Source organism: Theobroma cacao, chromosome 9 (genome assembly GCF_053813885.1).
Source record: "Theobroma cacao isolate CCN51 chromosome 9, ASM5381388v1, whole genome shotgun sequence".
In the NCBI taxonomy this organism is placed as follows: domain Eukaryota; kingdom Viridiplantae; phylum Streptophyta; class Magnoliopsida; order Malvales; family Malvaceae; genus Theobroma; species Theobroma cacao.
Window position 1 is genome coordinate 28,778,219 of NC_142647.1, and position 20,569 is coordinate 28,798,787.

Genomic DNA, 20,569 nt, shown 5'->3' on the forward strand with positions numbered 1-20,569 from the left:
AACAGAATATAATTGAATGTTTGGCTTGAGAAACGTGATGCGAAATCCATCCGTTTACAACAAAAGCTTATTTATAGTCACTCATGCCTTCGAAAGCCTTATTACTCGCTTTAAATGCTTTTATAGTCTCAATATTGATTTTAAGTTGAATTTTCTTACATTTTTCATTAAAACAGATTATAATTGAATGTTTTCCTCAAAAAACATGAAGCGAAAGCCATCCATTGAGAAGAAAAGTTCATTTATTGTCACTCATGCCTTCAAAAGCGTTATTACTGGCTTTAAATGGATTTATAATCTCATTATTGATTTTAAGTTAAATTTTCTTATAATTTTTGTCAAAACAGAATATAGTTGAATGTTTGCCTCGAGAAACGTGACACAAAAGCCATCCATTGACAAGAAAGTTTATTTATAGTCACTCATGCCTTCGGAAGCCTTATTACTCGCTTTAAATACTTTTAAAGTCTCATTATTGATTTTAAGTTGAATATTCTTACATTTTTGGTTAACAAAGATTATAATTGAATGTTTACCTCGGGAAACATGAAGCGAAAGCAATTTATTGACAAGAAAAGTTTATTTATAGTCACTCATTCCTTTGAAAACGTTATTATTGGTTTTAAATGGATTTATAATCTCATTATTGATTTTAAGTTGAATTTTCTTATAATTTTGGTTAAAACAGAATATAATGGAATGTTTGCCTTGAGAAACGTGACGCGAAACCCATCCATTGACAACAAAAGTTTATTTATAGTCACTTATGCCTTCGGAAGCCTTATTACTCGCTTTAAATACTTTTAAAGTCTCATTGTTGATTTTAAGTTGAATATTCTTACATTTTTGGTTAACAAAGATTATAATTGAATGTTTGCCTCGAGAAACATGAAACGAAAGCCATCTATTGACAAGAAAATTTCATTTATAGTCACTCATTCCTTTAAAAACTTTATTATTGATTTTAAATGGACTTATAATCTCATTATTGATTTTAAGTTGAATTTTCTTATAACTTTTGTTAAAACAGAATATAATTGAATGTTTGCCTGGAGAAACGTGATGCGAAAGCCATCCATTGATAACAAAAGTTTATTTATAGTCACTCATGCCTTCGGAAGCCTTATTACTCGCTTTAAATGCTTTTACAGTCTCAATATTGATTTTAAGTTGAATTTTCTTACATTTTTCATTAAAACAGATTATAATTGAATGTTTGCCTCAGAAAACATGAAGCGAAAGCCATCCATTGAGAAGAAAAGTTTATTTATTGCTACTCATTCCTTCAAAAGCGTTATTACTGGCGTTAAATGGATTTATAATCTCATTATTGATTTTAAGTTGAATTTTCTTACAATTTTGGTTAAAACAAAATATAATTGACTGTTTGCCACGAGAAACGTGATGCGAAAGCCATCCGTTGACAAGAAAAGTTTATTTATAGTCACTTATTCTTTCGGAAGCCTTTTTACTCGCTTTAAATGCTTTTATAGTCTCAATATTGATTTTAAGTTGAATTCTCTTACATTTTTGGTTAAAACTGATAAGAATTTAATGGTTGTTTCGAAAAACGTGAAGCGAAATCCTTCCATTGAGAAGAACAGTTCATTTACTGTCACTCGTGCCTTTGAAATAGTTACTATTGGCTTTCAATGGATTTATAATCTCATTATTGATTTTATGTTGAATTTTCTTATAATTTTGGTGAAAACAGAATATAATTGAATGTTTGCCTCGAGAAACGTGACGCGAAAGTCATCCATTGACAACAAAAGTTTATTTATAGTCACTCATGTCTTCGGAAGCCTTATTACTCGCTTTAAATACTTTTATAGTCTCATTATTGATTTAAGTTGAATATTCTTACATTTTTGGTTAACAAAGATTATAATTGAATGTTTGCCTCGGGAAACGTGAAGCAAAAGGCATCTATTGACAAGAAAAGTTCATTTATAGTGACTCATTCCTTTGAAAGCGTTATTATTGATTTTAAATGAATTTATAATCTCATTATTGATTTTAAGTTGAATTTTCTTATGATTTCGGTTAAAATAGAATATAATTGAATGTTTGGCTCGAGAAACGTGATGCGAAATCCATCCGTTTACCACAAAAGCTTATTTATAGTCACTCATGCCTTCGAAAGCCTTATTACTCGCTTTAAATGCTTTTATAGTCTCAATATTGATTTTAAGTTGAATTTTCTTACATTTTTCATTAAAACAGATTATAATTGAATGTTTTCCTCAAAAAACATGAAGCGAAAGCCATCCATTGAGAAGAAAAGTTCATTTATTGTCTCTCATGCCTTCAAAAGCGTTATTACTGACTTTAAATGGATTTATAATCTCATTATTGATTTTAAGTTCAATTTTCTTATAATTTTTGTTAAAACACAATATAATTGAATGTTTGCCTCGAGAAACGTGACGCGAAACCCATCCATTGACAACAAAAGTTTATTTATAGTCACTCATGCCTTCGGAAGCCTTATTACTCGCTTTAAATACATTTATAGTCTCATTATTGATTTTAAGTTGAATATTCTTACATTTTTTATTAACAAAGATTAAAATTGAATGTTTGCCTCGGGAAACGTGAAATGAAAGCCATCTACTGACAAGAAAAGTTCATTTATAGTCACTCATTCCTTTGAAAACGTTATTATTGGTTTTAAATGGATTTATAATCTCATTATTGATTTTAAGTTGAATTTTCTTATAATTTTGGTTAAAACAGAATATAATTGAATGTTTGCCTCGAGAAACGTGACGCGAAACCCATCCATTGACAACAAAAGTTTATTTATAGTCACTTATGCCTTCGGAAGCCTTATTACTCGCTTGAAATACTTTTAAAGTCTCATTGTTGATTTTAAGTTGAATCTTCTTACATTGTTGGTTAACAAAGATTATAATTGAATGTTTGCCTCGAGAAACATGAAGCGAAAGCCATCTACTGACAAGAAAATTTCATTTATAGTCACTCATTCCTTTGAAAACTTTATTATTGATTTTAAATGGATTTATAATCTCATTATTGATTTTAAGTTGAATTTTCTTATAACTTTTGTTAAAACAGAATATAATTGAATGTTTGCCTGGAGAAACGTGATGCGAAAGCCATCCATTGATAACAAAAGTTTATTTATAGTCACTCATGCCTTCGGAAGCCTTATTACTCGCTTTAAATGCTTTTACAGTCTCAATATTGATTTTAAGTTGAATTTTCTTACATTTTTCATTAAAACAGATTATAATTGAATGTTTGCCTCAGAAAACATGAAGCGAAAGCCATCCATTGAGAAGAAAAGTTTATTTATTGCTACTCATTCCTTCAAAAGCGTTATTACTGGCGTTAAATGGATTTATAATCTCATTATTGATTTTAAGGTGAATTTTCTTACAATTTTGGTTAAAACAAAATATAATTGACTGTTTGCCACGAGAAACGTGATGCGAAAGCCATCCGTTGACAAGAAAAGTTTATTTATAGTCACTTATTCTTTCGGAAGCCTTATTACTCGCTTTAAATGCTTTTATAGTCTCAATATTGATTTTAAGTTGAATTCTCTTACATTTTTGGTTAAAACTGATAAGAATTTAATGGTTGTTTCGAAAAACGTGAAGCGAAATCCTTCCATTGAGAAGAAAAGTTCATTTACTGTCACTCGTGCCTTTGAAATAGTTACTATTGGCTTTCAATGGATTTATAATCTCATTATTGATTTTATGTTGAATTTTCTTATAATTTTGGTGAAAACAGAATATAATTGAATGTTTGCCTCGAGAAACGTGACGTGAAAGTCATCCATTGACAACAAAAGTTTATTTATAGTCACTCATGTCTTCGGAAGCCTTATAACTCGCTTTAAATACTTTTATAGTCTCATTATTGATGTAAGTTGAAATTCTTACATTTTTGGTTAAAAAATATTATAATTGAATGTTTGCCTTCGGAAAACGTGAAGCAAAAGGCATCTATTGACAAGAAAAGTTCATTTATAGTCACTCATTCCTTTGAAAGCGTTATTATTGATTTTAAATGAATTTATAATCTCATTATTGATTTTAAGTTGAATTTTCTTATAATTTCGGTTAAAATAGAATATAATTGAATGTTTGCCTTGAGAAACGTGATGCGAAATCCATCCGTTTACAACAAAAGCTTATTTATAGTCACTCATGCCTTCGAAAGCCTTATTACTCGCTTTAAATGCTTTTATAGTCTCAATATTGATTTTAAGTTGAATTTTCTTACATTTTTCATTAAAACAGATTATAATTGAATGTTTTCCTCAAAAAACATGAAGCGAAAGCCATCCATTGAGAAGAAAAGTTCATTTATTGTCACTCATGCCTTCAAAAGCGTTATTACTGGCTTTAAATGGATTTATAATCTCATTATTGATTTTAAGTTAAATTTTCTTATAACTTTGGTCAAAACAGAATATAGTTGAATGTTTGCCTCGAGAAACGTGACACGAAAGCCATCCATTGACAAGAAAGTTTATTTATAGTCACACATGCCTTCGGAAGCCTTATTACTCGCTTTAAATACTTTTAAAGTCTCATTATTGATTTTAAGTTGAATATTCTTACATTTTTGGTTAACAAAGATTATAATTGAATGTTTACCTCGGGAAACATGAAGCGAAAGCCATTTATTGACAAGAAAAGTTCATTTATAGTCACTCATTCCTTTGAAAACGTTATTATTGGTTTTAAATGGATTTATAATCTCATTATTGATTTTAAGTTGAATTTTCTTATAATTTTGGTTAAAACAGAATATAATTGAATGTTTGCCTCGAGAAACGTGACGCGAAACCCATCCATTGACAACAAAAGTTTATTTATAGTCACTTATGCCTTCGGAAGCCTTATTACTCGCTTGAAATACTTTTAAAGTCTCATTGTTGATTTTAAGTTGAATATTCTTACATTGTTGGTTAACAAAGATTATAATTGAATGTTTACCTCGAGAAACATGAAGCGAAAGCCATCTACTGACAAGAAAATTTCATTTATAGTCACTCATTCCTTTGAAAACTTTATTATTGATTTTAAATGGATTTATAATCTCATTATTGATTTTAAGTTGAATTTTCTTATAACTTTTGTTAAAACAGAATATAATTGAATGTTTGCCTGGAGAAACGTGATGCGAAAGCCATCCATTGATAACAAAAGTTTATTTATAGTCACTCATGCCTTCGGAAGCCTTATTACTCGCTTTAAATGCTTTTACAGTCTCAATATTGATTTTAAGTTGAATTTTCTTACATTTTTCATTAAAACAGATTATAATTGAATGTTTGCCTCAGAAAACATGAAGCGAAAGCCATCCATTGAGAAGAAAAGTTTATTTATTGCTACTCATTCCTTCAAAAGCGTTATTACTGGCGTTAAATGGATTTATAATCTCATTATTGATTTTAAGGTGAATTTTCTTACAATTTTGGTTAAAACAAAATATAATTGACTGTTTGCCACGAGAAACGTGATGCGAAAGCCATCCGTTGACAAGAAAAGTTTATTTATAGTCACTTATTCTTTCGGAAGCCTTATTACTCGCTTTAAATGCTTTTATAGTCTCAATATTGATTTTAAGTTGAATTCTCTTACATTTTTGGTTAAAACTGATAAGAATTTAATGGTTGTTTCGAAAAACGTGAAGCGAAATCCTTCCATTGAGAAGAAAAGTTCATTTACTGTCACTCGTGCCTTTGAAATAGTTACTATTGGCTTTCAATGGATTTATAATCTCATTATTGATTTTATGTTGAATTTTCTTATAATTTTGGTGAAAACAGAATATAATTGAATGTTTGCCTCGAGAAACGTGACGTGAAAGTCATCCATTGACAACAAAAGTTTATTTATAGTCACTCATGTCTTCGGAAGCCTTATAACTCGCTTTAAATACTTTTATAGTCTCATTATTGATGTAAGTTGAAATTCTTACATTTTTGGTTAAAAAATATTATAATTGAATGTTTGCCTTCGGAAAACGTGAAGCAAAAGGCATCTATTGACAAGAAAAGTTCATTTATAGTCACTCATTCCTTTGAAAGCGTTATTATTGATTTTAAATGAATTTATAATCTCATTATTGATTTTAAGTTGAATTTTCTTATAATTTCGGTTAAAACAGAATATAATTGAATGTTTGCCTTGAGAAACGTGATGCGAAATCCATCCGTTTACAACAAAAGCTTATTTATAGTCACTCATGCCTTCGAAAGCCTTATTACTCGCTTTAAATGCTTTTATAGTCTCAATATTGATTTTAAGTTGAATTTTCTTACATTTTTCATTAAAACAGATTATAATTGAATGTTTTCCTCAAAAAACATGAAGCGAAAGCCATCCATTGAGAAGAAAAGTTCATTTATTGTCACTCATGCCTTCAAAAGCGTTATTACTGGCTTTAAATGGATTTATAATCTCATTATTGATTTTAAGTTAAATTTTCTTATAACTTTGGTCAAAACAGAATATAGTTGAATGTTTGCCTCGAGAAACGTGACACGAAAGCCATCCATTGACAAGAAAGTTTATTTATAGTCACACATGCCTTCGGAAGCCTTATTACTCGCTTTAAATACTTTTAAAGTCTCATTATTGATTTTAAGTTGAATATTCTTACATTTTTGGTTAACAAAGATTATAATTGAATGTTTACCTCGGGAAACATGAAGCGAAAGCCATTTATTGACAAGAAAAGTTCATTTATAGTCACTCATTCCTTTGAAAACGTTATTATTGGTTTTAAATGGATTTATAATCTCATTATTGATTTTAAGTTGAATTTTCTTATAATTTTGGTTAAAACAGAATATAATTGAATGTTTGCCTCGAGAAACGTGACGCGAAACCCATCCATTGACAACAAAAGTTTATTTATAGTCACTTATGCCTTCGGAAGCCTTATTACTCGCTTGAAATACTTTTAAAGTCTCATTGTTGATTTTAAGTTGAATATTCTTACATTGTTGGTTAACAAAGATTATAATTGAATGTTTACCTCGAGAAACATGAAGCGAAAGCCATCTACTGACAAGAAAATTTCATTTATAGTCACTCATTCCTTTGAAAACTTTATTATTGATTTTAAATGGATTTATAATCTCATTATTGATTTTAAGTTGAATTTTCTTATAACTTTTGTTAAAACAGAATATAATTGAATGTTTGCCTGGAGAAACGTGATGCGAAAGCCATCCATTGATAACAAAAGTTTATTTATAGTCACTCATGCCTTCGGAAGCCTTATTACTCGCTTTAAATGCTTTTACAGTCTCAATATTGATTTTAAGTTGAATTTTCTTACATTTTTCATTAAAACAGATTATAATTGAATGTTTGCCTCAGAAAACATGAAGCGAAAGCCATCCATTGAGAAGAAAAGTTTATTTATTGCTACTCATTCCTTCAAAAGCGTTATTACTGGCGTTAAATGGATTTATAATCTCATTATTGATTTTAAGGTGAATTTTCTTACAATTTTGGTTAAAACAAAATATAATTGACTGTTTGCCACGAGAAACGTGATGCGAAAGCCATCCGTTGACAAGAAAAGTTTATTTATAGTCACTTATTCTTTCGGAAGCCTTATTACTCGCTTTAAATGCTTTTATAGTCTCAATATTGATTTTAAGTTGAATTCTCTTACATTTTTGGTTAAAACTGATAAGAATTTAATGGTTGTTTCGAAAAACGTGAAGCGAAATCCTTCCATTGAGAAGAAAAGTTCATTTACTGTCACTCGTGCCTTTGAAATAGTTACTATTGGCTTTCAATGGATTTATAATCTCATTATTGATTTTATGTTGAATTTTCTTATAATTTTGGTGAAAACAGAATATAATTGAATGTTTGCCTCGAGAAACGTGACGTGAAAGTCATCCATTGACAACAAAAGTTTATTTATAGTCACTCATGTCTTCGGAAGCCTTATAACTCGCTTTAAATACTTTTATAGTCTCATTATTGATGTAAGTTGAAATTCTTACATTTTTGGTTAAAAAATATTATAATTGAATGTTTGCCTTCGGAAAACGTGAAGCAAAAGGCATCTATTGACAAGAAAAGTTCATTTATAGTCACTCATTCCTTTGAAAGCGTTATTATTGATTTTAAATGAATTTATAATCTCATTATTGATTTTAAGTTGAATTTTCTTATAATTTCGGTTAAAACAGAATATAATTGAATGTTTGCCTTGAGAAACGTGATGCGAAATCCATCCGTTTACAACAAAAGCTTATTTATAGTCACTCATGCCTTCGAAAGCCTTATTACTCGCTTTAAATGCTTTTATAGTCTCAATATTGATTTTAAGTTGAATTTTCTTACATTTTTCATTAAAACAGATTATAATTGAATGTTTTCCTCAAAAAACATGAAGCGAAAGCCATCCATTGAGAAGAAAAGTTCATTTATTGTCTCTCATGCCTTCAAAAGCGTTATTACTGGCTTTAAATGGATTTATAATCTCATTATTGATTTTAAGTCCAATTTTCTTATAATTTTGGTTAAAACACAATATAATTGAATGTTTAACTCGAGAAACGTGACGCGAAACCCATCCATTGACAACAAAAGTTTATTTATAGTCACTCATGCCTTCGGAAGCCTTATTACTCGCTTTAAATACATTTATAGTCTCATTATTGATTTTAAGTTGAATATTCTTACATTTTTTATTAACAAAGATTAAAATTGAATGTTTGCCTCGGGAAACGTGAAATGAAAGCCATCTACTGACAAGAAAAGTTCATTTATAGTCACTCATTCCTTTGAAAACGTTATTATTGGTTTTAAATGGATTTCTAATCTCATTATTGATTTTAAGTTTAATTTTCTTATAATTTTGGTTAAAACAGAATATAATTGAATGTTTGCCTCGACAAACGTGACGCGAAACCCATCCATTGACAACAAAAGTTTATTTATAGTCACTCATGCCTTCGGAAGCCTTATTACTCGCTTTAAATACTATTCTAGTCTCATTATTGATTTTAAGTTGAATATTTTTACATTTTTGGTTAACAAAGATTATAATTGAATGTTTGCCTTGGGAAACGTGAAGCGAAAGCCATCTATTGACAAGAAAAGTTCATTTATAGTCACTCATTCCTTTGAAAACGTTATTATTGGTTTTAAATGGATTTATAATCTCATTATTGATTTTAAGTTGAATTTTCTTATAATTTTGGTTAAAACAGAATAAAATTGAATGTTTGCCTTGAGAAACGTGATGCGAAATCCATCCGTTTACAACAAAAGCTTATTTATAGTCACTCATGCCTTCGAAAGCCTTATTACTCGCTTTAAATGCTTTTATAGTCTCAATATTGATTTTAAGTTGAATTTTCTTACATTTTTCATTAAAACAGATTATAATTGAATGTTTTCCTCAAAAAACATGAAGCGAAAGCCATCCATTGAGAAGAAAAGTTCATTTATTGTCACTCATGCCTTCAAAAGCGTTATTACTGGCTTTAAATGGATTTATAATCTCATTATTGATTTTAAGTTAAATTTTCTTATAACTTTGGTCAAAACAGAATATAGTTGAATGTTTGCCTCGAGAAACGTGACACGAAAGCCATCCATTGACAATAAAGTTTATTTATAGTCACACATGCCTTCGGAAGCCTTATTACTCGCTTTAAATACTTTTAAAGTCTCATTATTGATTTTAAGTTGAATATTCTTACATTTTTGGTTAACAAAGATTATAATTGAATGTTTACCTCGGGAAACATGAAGCGAAAGCCATTTATTGACAAGAAAAGTTCATTTATAGTCACTCATTCCTTTGAAAACGTTATTATTGGTTTTAAATGGATTTATAATCTCATTATTGATTTTAAGTTGAATTTTCTTATAATTTTGGTTAAAACAGAATATAATTGAATGTTTGCCTCGAGAAACGTGACGCGAAACCCATCCATTGACAACAAAAGTTTATTTATAGTCACTTATGCCTTCGGAAGCCTTATTACTCGCTTGAAATACTTTTAAAGTCTCATTGTTGATTTTAAGTTGAATCTTCTTACATTGTTGGTTAACAAAGATTATAATTGAATGTTTGCCTCGAGAAACATGAAGCGAAAGCCATCTACTGACAAGAAAATTTCATTTATAGTCACTCATTCCTTTGAAAACTTTATTATTGATTTTAAATGGATTTATAATCTCATTATTGATTTTAAGTTGAATTTTCTTATAACTTTTGTTAAAACAGAATATAATTGAATGTTTGCCTGGAGAAACGTGATGCGAAAGCCATCCATTGATAACAAAAGTTTATTTATAGTCACTCATGCCTTCGGAAGCCTTATTACTCGCTTTAAATGCTTTTACAGTCTCAATATTGATTTTAAGTTGAATTTTCTTACATTTTTCATTAAAACAGATTATAATTGAATGTTTGCCTCAGAAAACATGAAGCGAAAGCCATCCATTGAGAAGAAAAGTTTATTTATTGCTACTCATTCCTTCAAAAGCGTTATTACTGGCGTTAAATGGATTTATAATCTCATTATTGATTTTAAGGTGAATTTTCTTACAATTTTGGTTAAAACAAAATATAATTGACTGTTTGCCACGAGAAACGTGATGCGAAAGCCATCCGTTGACAAGAAAAGTTTATTTATAGTCACTTATTCTTTCGGAAGCCTTATTACTCGCTTTAAATGCTTTTATAGTCTCAATATTGATTTTAAGTTGAATTCTCTTACATTTTTGGTTAAAACTGATAAGAATTTAATGGTTGTTTCGAAAAACGTGAAGCGAAATCCTTCCATTGAGAAGAAAAGTTCATTTACTGTCACTCGTGCCTTTGAAATAGTTACTATTGGCTTTCAATGGATTTATAATCTCATTATTGATTTTATGTTGAATTTTCTTATAATTTTGGTGAAAACAGAATATAATTGAATGTTTGCCTCGAGAAACGTGACGTGAAAGTCATCCATTGACAACAAAAGTTTATTTATAGTCACTCATGTCTTCGGAAGCCTTATAACTCGCTTTAAATACTTTTATAGTCTCATTATTGATGTAAGTTGAAATTCTTACATTTTTGGTTAAAAAATATTATAATTGAATGTTTGCCTTCGGAAAACGTGAAGCAAAAGGCATCTATTGACAAGAAAAGTTCATTTATAGTCACTCATTCCTTTGAAAGCGTTATTATTGATTTTAAATGAATTTATAATCTCATTATTGATTTTAAGTTGAATTTTCTTATAATTTCGGTTAAAACAGAATATAATTGAATGTTTGCCTTGAGAAACGTGATGCGAAATCCATCCGTTTACAACAAAAGCTTATTTATAGTCACTCATGCCTTCGAAAGCCTTATTACTCGCTTTAAATGCTTTTATAGTCTCAATATTGATTTTAAGTTGAATTTTCTTACATTTTTCATTAAAACAGATTATAATTGAATGTTTTCCTCAAAAAACATGAAGCGAAAGCCATCCATTGAGAAGAAAAGTTCATTTATTGTCACTCATGCCTTCAAAAGCGTTATTACTGGCTTTAAATGGATTTATAATCTCATTATTGATTTTAAGTTAAATTTTCTTATAACTTTGGTCAAAACAGAATATAGTTGAATGTTTGCCTCGAGAAACGTGACACGAAAGCCATCCATTGACAAGAAAGTTTATTTATAGTCACACATGCCTTCGGAAGCCTTATTACTCGCTTTAAATACTTTTAAAGTCTCATTATTGATTTTAAGTTGAATATTCTTACATTTTTGGTTAACAAAGATTATAATTGAATGTTTACCTCGGGAAACATGAAGCGAAAGCCATTTATTGACAAGAAAAGTTCATTTATAGTCACTCATTCCTTTGAAAACGTTATTATTGGTTTTAAATGGATTTATAATCTCATTATTGATTTTAAGTTGAATTTTCTTATAATTTTGGTTAAAACAGAATATAATTGAATGTTTGCCTCGAGAAACGTGACGCGAAACCCATCCATTGACAACAAAAGTTTATTTATAGTCACTTATGCCTTCGGAAGCCTTATTACTCGCTTGAAATACTTTTAAAGTCTCATTGTTGATTTTAAGTTGAATATTCTTACATTGTTGGTTAACAAAGATTATAATTGAATGTTTACCTCGAGAAACATGAAGCGAAAGCCATCTACTGACAAGAAAATTTCATTTATAGTCACTCATTCCTTTGAAAACTTTATTATTGATTTTAAATGGATTTATAATCTCATTATTGATTTTAAGTTGAATTTTCTTATAACTTTTGTTAAAACAGAATATAATTGAATGTTTGCCTGGAGAAACGTGATGCGAAAGCCATCCATTGATAACAAAAGTTTATTTATAGTCACTCATGCCTTCGGAAGCCTTATTACTCGCTTTAAATGCTTTTACAGTCTCAATATTGATTTTAAGTTGAATTTTCTTACATTTTTCATTAAAACAGATTATAATTGAATGTTTGCCTCAGAAAACATGAAGCGAAAGCCATCCATTGAGAAGAAAAGTTTATTTATTGCTACTCATTCCTTCAAAAGCGTTATTACTGGCGTTAAATGGATTTATAATCTCATTATTGATTTTAAGGTGAATTTTCTTACAATTTTGGTTAAAACAAAATATAATTGACTGTTTGCCACGAGAAACGTGATGCGAAAGCCATCCGTTGACAAGAAAAGTTTATTTATAGTCACTTATTCTTTCGGAAGCCTTATTACTCGCTTTAAATGCTTTTATAGTCTCAATATTGATTTTAAGTTGAATTCTCTTACATTTTTGGTTAAAACTGATAAGAATTTAATGGTTGTTTCGAAAAACGTGAAGCGAAATCCTTCCATTGAGAAGAAAAGTTCATTTACTGTCACTCGTGCCTTTGAAATAGTTACTATTGGCTTTCAATGGATTTATAATCTCATTATTGATTTTATGTTGAATTTTCTTATAATTTTGGTGAAAACAGAATATAATTGAATGTTTGCCTCGAGAAACGTGACGTGAAAGTCATCCATTGACAACAAAAGTTTATTTATAGTCACTCATGTCTTCGGAAGCCTTATAACTCGCTTTAAATACTTTTATAGTCTCATTATTGATGTAAGTTGAAATTCTTACATTTTTGGTTAAAAAATATTATAATTGAATGTTTGCCTTCGGAAAACGTGAAGCAAAAGGCATCTATTGACAAGAAAAGTTCATTTATAGTCACTCATTCCTTTGAAAGCGTTATTATTGATTTTAAATGAATTTATAATCTCATTATTGATTTTAAGTTGAATTTTCTTATAATTTCGGTTAAAACAGAATATAATTGAATGTTTGCCTTGAGAAACGTGATGCGAAATCCATCCGTTTACAACAAAAGCTTATTTATAGTCACTCATGCCTTCGAAAGCCTTATTACTCGCTTTAAATGCTTTTATAGTCTCAATATTGATTTTAAGTTGAATTTTCTTACATTTTTCATTAAAACAGATTATAATTGAATGTTTTCCTCAAAAAACATGAAGCGAAAGCCATCCATTGAGAAGAAAAGTTCATTTATTGTCACTCATGCCTTCAAAAGCGTTATTACTGGCTTTAAATGGATTTATAATCTCATTATTGATTTTAAGTTAAATTTTCTTATAACTTTGGTCAAAACAGAATATAGTTGAATGTTTGCCTCGAGAAACGTGACACGAAAGCCATCCATTGACAAGAAAGTTTATTTATAGTCACACATGCCTTCGGAAGCCTTATTACTCGCTTTAAATACTTTTAAAGTCTCATTATTGATTTTAAGTTGAATATTCTTACATTTTTGGTTAACAAAGATTATAATTGAATGTTTACCTCGGGAAACATGAAGCGAAAGCCATTTATTGACAAGAAAAGTTCATTTATAGTCACTCATTCCTTTGAAAACGTTATTATTGGTTTTAAATGGATTTATAATCTCATTATTGATTTTAAGTTGAATTTTCTTATAATTTTGGTTAAAACAGAATATAATTGAATGTTTGCCTCGAGAAACGTGACGCGAAACCCATCCATTGACAACAAAAGTTTATTTATAGTCACTTATGCCTTCGGAAGCCTTATTACTCGCTTGAAATACTTTTAAAGTCTCATTGTTGATTTTAAGTTGAATATTCTTACATTGTTGGTTAACAAAGATTATAATTGAATGTTTACCTCGAGAAACATGAAGCGAAAGCCATCTACTGACAAGAAAATTTCATTTATAGTCACTCATTCCTTTGAAAACTTTATTATTGATTTTAAATGGATTTATAATCTCATTATTGATTTTAAGTTGAATTTTCTTATAACTTTTGTTAAAACAGAATATAATTGAATGTTTGCCTGGAGAAACGTGATGCGAAAGCCATCCATTGATAACAAAAGTTTATTTATAGTCACTCATGCCTTCGGAAGCCTTATTACTCGCTTTAAATGCTTTTACAGTCTCAATATTGATTTTAAGTTGAATTTTCTTACATTTTTCATTAAAACAGATTATAATTGAATGTTTGCCTCAGAAAACATGAAGCGAAAGCCATCCATTGAGAAGAAAAGTTTATTTATTGCTACTCATTCCTTCAAAAGCGTTATTACTGGCGTTAAATGGATTTATAATCTCATTATTGATTTTAAGGTGAATTTTCTTACAATTTTGGTTAAAACAAAATATAATTGACTGTTTGCCACGAGAAACGTGATGCGAAAGCCATCCGTTGACAAGAAAAGTTTATTTATAGTCACTTATTCTTTCGGAAGCCTTATTACTCGCTTTAAATGCTTTTATAGTCTCAATATTGATTTTAAGTTGAATTCTCTTACATTTTTGGTTAAAACTGATAAGAATTTAATGGTTGTTTCGAAAAACGTGAAGCGAAATCCTTCCATTGAGAAGAAAAGTTCATTTACTGTCACTCGTGCCTTTGAAATAGTTACTATTGGCTTTCAATGGATTTATAATCTCATTATTGATTTTATGTTGAATTTTCTTATAATTTTGGTGAAAACAGAATATAATTGAATGTTTGCCTCGAGAAACGTGACGTGAAAGTCATCCATTGACAACAAAAGTTTATTTATAGTCACTCATGTCTTCGGAAGCCTTATAACTCGCTTTAAATACTTTTATAGTCTCATTATTGATGTAAGTTGAAATTCTTACATTTTTGGTTAAAAAATATTATAATTGAATGTTTGCCTTCGGAAAACGTGAAGCAAAAGGCATCTATTGACAAGAAAAGTTCATTTATAGTCACTCATTCCTTTGAAAGCGTTATTATTGATTTTAAATGAATTTATAATCTCATTATTGATTTTAAGTTGAATTTTCTTATAATTTCGGTTAAAACAGAATATAATTGAATGTTTGCCTTGAGAAACGTGATGCGAAATCCATCCGTTTACAACAAAAGCTTATTTATAGTCACTCATGCCTTCGAAAGCCTTATTACTCGCTTTAAATGCTTTTATAGTCTCAATATTGATTTTAAGTTGAATTTTCTTACATTTTTCATTAAAACAGATTATAATTGAATGTTTTCCTCAAAAAACATGAAGCGAAAGCCATCCATTGAGAAGAAAAGTTCATTTATTGTCTCTCATGCCTTCAAAAGCGTTATTACTGGCTTTAAATGGATTTATAATCTCATTATTGATTTTAAGTCCAATTTTCTTATAATTTTGGTTAAAACACAATATAATTGAATGTTTAACTCGAGAAACGTGACGCGAAACCCATCCATTGACAACAAAAGTTTATTTATAGTCACTCATGCCTTCGGAAGCCTTATTACTCGCTTTAAATACATTTATAGTCTCATTATTGATTTTAAGTTGAATATTCTTACATTTTTTATTAACAAAGATTAAAATTGAATGTTTGCCTCGGGAAACGTGAAATGAAAGCCATCTACTGACAAGAAAAGTTCATTTATAGTCACTCATTCCTTTGAAAACGTTATTATTGGTTTTAAATGGATTTCTAATCTCATTATTGATTTTAAGTTTAATTTTCTTATAATTTTGGTTAAAACAGAATATAATTGAATGTTTGCCTCGACAAACGTGACGCGAAACCCATCCATTGACAACAAAAGTTTATTTATAGTCACTCATGCCTTCGGAAGCCTTATTACTCGCTTTAAATACTATTCTAGTCTCATTATTGATTTTAAGTTGAATATTTTTACATTTTTGGTTAACAAAGATTATAATTGAATGTTTGCCTTGGGAAACGTGAAGCGAAAGCCATCTATTGACAAGAAAAGTTCATTTATAGTCACTCATTCCTTTGAAAACGTTATTATTGGTTTTAAATGGATTTATAATCTCATTATTGATTTTAAGTTGAATTTTCTTATAATTTTGGTTAAAACAGAATAAAATTGAATGTTTGCCTTGAGAAACGTGATGCGAAATCCATCCGTTTACAACAAAAGCTTATTTATAGCCACTCATGCCTTCGAAAGCCTTATTACTCGCTTTAAATGCTTTTATAGTCTCAATATTGATTTTAAGTTGAATTTTCTTACATTTTTCATTAAAACAGATTATAATTGAATGTTTTCCTCAAAAAACATGAAGCGAAAGCCATCCATTGAGAAGAAAAGTTCATTTATTGTCACTCATGCCTTCAAAAGTGTTATTACTGGCTTTAAATGGATTTATAATCTCATTATTGATTTTAAGTTAAATTTTCTTATAATTTTTGTCAAAACAGAATATAATTGAATGTTTGCCTCGAGAAACGTGACACGAAAGCCATCCATTGACAAGAAAGTTTATTTATAGTCACTCATGCCTTCGGAAGCCTTATTACTCGCTTTAAATACTTTTAAAGTCTCATTATTGATTTTAAGTTGAATATTCTTACATTTTTGGTTAACAAAGATTATAATTGAATGTTTACCTCGGGAAACATGAAGCGAAAGCCATTTATTGACAAGAAAAGTTCATTTATAGTCACTCATTCCTTTGAAAACGTTATTATTGGTTTTAAATGGATTTATAATCTCATTATTTATTTTAAGTTGAATTTTCTTATAATTTTGGTTAAAACAGAATATAATTGAATGTTTGCCTCGAGAAACGTGACACGAAACCCATCCATTGACAACAAAAGTTTATTTATAGTCACTTATGCCTTCGGAAGCTTTATTACTCGCTTTAAATACTTTTATAGTCTCATTGTTGATTTTAAGTTGAATATTCTTACATTTTTTGTTAACAAAGATTATAATTGAATGTTTGCCTCGAGAAACATGAAGCGAAAGCCATCTATTGACAAGAAAATTTCATTTATAGTCACTCATTCCTTTGAAAACTTTATTATTGATTTTAAATGGATTTATAATCTCATTATTGATTTTAAGTTGAATTTTCTTATAACTTTTGTTAAAACAGAATATAATTGAATGTTTGCCTGGAGAAACGTGATGCGAAAGCCATCCATTGACAACAAAAGTTTATTTATAGTCACTCATGCCTTCGGAAGCCTTATTACTCGCTTTAAATGCTTTTACAGTCTCAATATTGATTTTAAGTTGAATTTTCTTACATTTTTCATTAAAACAGATTATAATTGAATGTTTGCCTCAGAAAACATGAAGCGAAAGCCATCCACTGAGAAGAAAAGTTTATTTATTGCTACTCATTCCTTCAAAAGCGTTATTACTGGCGTTAAATGGATTTATAATCTCATTATTGATTTTAAGTTGAATTTTCTTACAATTTTGGTTAAAACAAAATATAATTGACTGTTTGCCACGAGAAATGTGATGCGAAAGCCATCCGTTGACAAGAAAAGTTTATTTATAGTCACTTATTCCTTCGGAAGCCTTATTACTCGCTTTAAATGCTTTTATAGTCTCAATATTGATTTTAAGTTGAATTCTCTTACATTTTTGGTTAAAACTGATAAGAATTTAATGGTTGTTTCGAAAAACGTGAAGCGAAATCGTTCCATTGAGAAGAAAAGTTCATTTACTGTCACTCGTGCCTTTGAAATAGTTACTATTGGCTTTCAATGGATTTATAATCTCATTATTGATTTTATGTTGAATTTTCTTATAATTTTGGTGAAAACAGAATATAATTGAATGTTTGCCTCGAGAAACGTGACGCGAAAGTCATCCATTGACAACAAAAGTTTATTTATAGTCACTCATGCCTTCGGAAGCCTTATTACTCGCTTTAAATACTTTTATAGTCTCATTGTTGATTTTAAGTTGAATATTCTTACATTTTTTGTTAACAAAGATTATAATTGAATGTTTGCCTCGAGAAACATGAAGCGAAAGCCATCTATTGACAAGAAAATTTCATTTATAGTCACTCATTCCTTTGAAAACGTTATTATTGGTTTTAAATTGATTTATAATCTCATTATTGATTTTAAGTTGAATTTTCTTATAATTTTGGTTAAAACAGAATATAATTGAATGTTTGCCTTGAGAAACGTGATGCGAAATCCATCCGTTTACAACAATAGCTTATTTATAGTCACTCATGCCTTCGAAAGCCTTATTACTCGCTTTAAATGCTTTTATAGTCTCAATATTAATTTTAAGTTGAATTTTCTTACATTTTTCATTAAAACAGATTATAATTGAATGTTTTCCTCAAAAAACATGAAGCGAAAGCCATCCATTGAGAAGAAAAGTTCATTTATTGTCTCTCATGCCTTCAAAAGCGTTATTACTGGCTTTAAATGGATTTATAATCTCATTATTGATTTTAAGTTCAATTTTCTTATAATTTTGGTTAAAACACAATATAATTGAATGTTTGCCTCGAGAAACGTGACGCGAAACCCATCCATTGACAACAAAAGTTTATTTATAGTCACTCATGCCTTCGGAAGCCTTATTACTCGCTTTAAATACATTTATAGTCTCATTATTGATTTTAAGTTGAATATTCTTACATTTTTTATTAACAAAGATTAGAATTGAATGTTTGCCTCGGGAAACGTGAAATGAAAGCCATCTACTGACAAGAAAAGTTCATTTATAGTCACTCATTCCTTTGAAAACGTTATTATTACTTTTAAATGGATTTATAATCTCATTATTGATTTTAAGTTGAATTTTCTTATAATTTTGGTGAAAACAAAATATAATTGAATGTTTGCGTCGAGAAACATGACGCGAAAGCCATCCATTGACAACAAAAGTTTATTTATAGTCACTCATGCCTTCGGAAGCCTTATTACTCGCTTTAAATACTTTTCTAGTCTCATTATTGATTTTAAGTTGAATATTTTTACATTTTTGGTTAACAAAGATTATAATTGAATGTTTACCTCGGGAAACGTGAAGCAAAAGCCATCTATTGATAAGAAAAGTTCATTTATAGTCACTCATTCCTTTGAAAACGTTATTATTGGTTTTAAATGGATTTATAATCTCATTATTGATTTTAAGTTGAATTTTCTTATAATTTTGGTTAAAACAGAATATAATTGAATGTTTGCCTTGAGAAACGTGATGCGAAATCCATCCGTTTACAACAAAAGCTTATTTATAGTCACTCATGCCTTCGAAAGCCTTATTACTCGCTTTAAATGCTTTTATAGTCTCAATATATATTTTAAGTTGAATTTTCTTACATTTTTCATTAAAACAGATTATAATTGAATGTTTTCCTCAAAAAACATGAAGCGAAAGCCATCCATTGAGAAGAAAAGTTCATTTATTGTCTCTCATGCCTTCAAAAGCGTTATTACTGGCTTTAAATGGATTTATAATCTCATTATTGATTTTAAGTTCAATTTTCTTATAATTTTGGTTAAAACACAATATAATTGAATGTTTGCCTCGAGAAACGTGACGCGAAACCCATCCATTGACAACAAAAGTTTATTTATAGTCACTCATGCCTTCGGAAGCCTTATTACTCGCTTTAAATACATTTATAGTCTCATTATTGATTTTAAGTTGAATATTCTTACATTTTTTATTAACAAAGATTAGAATTGAATGTTTGCCTCGGGAAACGTGAAATGAAAGCCATCTACTGACAAGAAAAGTTCATTTATAGTCACTCATTCCTTTGAAAACGTTATTATTACTTTTAAATGGATTTATAATCTCATTATTGATTTTAAGTTGAATTTTCTTATAATTTTGGTGAAAACAAAATATAATTGAATGTTTGCGTCGAGAAACATGACGCGAAAGCCATCCATTGACAACAAAAGTTTATTTATAGTCACTCATGCCTTCGGAAGCCTTATTACTCGCTTTAAATACTTTTCTAGTCTCATTATTGATTTTAAGTTGAATATTTTTACATTTTTGGTTAACAAAGATTATAATTGAATGTTTACCTCGGGAAACGTGAAGCAAAAGCCATCTATTGATAAGAAAAGTTCATTTATAGTCACTCATTCCTTTGAAAACGTTATTATTGGTTTTAAATGGATTTATAATCTCATTATTGATTTTAAGTTGAATTTTCTTATAATTTTGGTTAAAACAGAATATAATTGAATGTTTGCCTTGAGAAACGTGATGCGAAATCCATCCGTTTACAACAA